The following is a 1,229-nucleotide window of genomic DNA, read 5'->3' as shown; positions in this document are numbered from 1 at the left end:
AAATCGAAGTGGCAAAGAGGACCAAGTCGAACAAGGCTTCGAACAAGAAGAACAATAAGAAACTTGCTGAGAAGTTGATTACAAAACAAAAGAGCAATGAGGAGACTGCTAATCTGGTGATCAACGATCCTAAAACCTGTAATCAAGCAATGAAGACCAAGGATAAAGACCTATGAAATGTTGTGATTAAGTCCGAACTTGACTCATTAGAGCAGAACGGCACGTGAAAACCAGTGATGAAGACAGACGACATGAAAATCCCAAATATCAATGGGTATTTAAGACCAAGACCATCGCACAAGGTGGAATAGAAAGACACAAAGCAAGAATAGTTACATGCGGAAATGAACAAGTCTTTGGTGAAGATTTCATGCTTACATATGCGCCTGTCATGGAAATGATCACTGCCAAAGTAATATTGGTAATGGCGCAATACTGGAAGGTACCAGCTAGACACGGAGATGTGCCTAATGCTTACGTTAAAGCATCCGCTGAAGAGTAATTCCCCTTTTATATTAAGATTTTACAAGGGATGGAGATACGGGATCAAGTACTGAAGGAGTTGGGTGTGAATTCTGCAAATGAAATCGTATAGTTACTACTTCGGAGCCTTTACGGCTTGAAACAAGCCGGTATATTACGGAATCGGTTACTTAGTACAAAATTGATCGATTTGGGATTGAAGCAATCGATTGCTGAACCATGTTTTTTCTATAAGAAGGATGATCGTGGAATATTATTCGTTGGAATATGCGTGGATAATTTATTGGTCACTGGGACCAATTACGACTTAAAGGACGAGCTTTTTTGATTCACTGAAAAGCTTACAAACCAAGGACTTGGGGGAAGTTAACAGGTTCTTGGGAATGAGAATCATCAAACACGAAGAAGATTATTTTATTGATCAAGAAAACCTTATTGATGACCTTTTAGACCAATATAGAATGAATGACGCAAAAATTACAAAAACTCCGATTTATTCTGGACATTTATATGCCGAATCAAGCTCTAAATTGCACGATCCAAAGAAATTCAGGTCACGAGCTGGGAGTTTGTTGTGGATTTCGCGTTGCACGCGTCCAGACTTGTCATTTGCCGTTCATAAGACGACGAGAAGAACCCATGATCCGAGGGAACAAGACTTACAACTTGATAAAAGAATTCTACGATATTTTAAAGGGAATAAATGGTTTGAAGTTGAAGACGAGAAATCAAGAACAAACTGAAGG

Source organism: Plasmopara halstedii (assembly GCF_900000015.1).
Source record: "Plasmopara halstedii genome assembly, contig: Scaffold_658, whole genome shotgun sequence".
In the NCBI taxonomy this organism is placed as follows: Eukaryota; Oomycota; class Peronosporomycetes; order Peronosporales; family Peronosporaceae; genus Plasmopara; species Plasmopara halstedii.
This window is presented reverse-complemented; position numbering follows the sequence as displayed.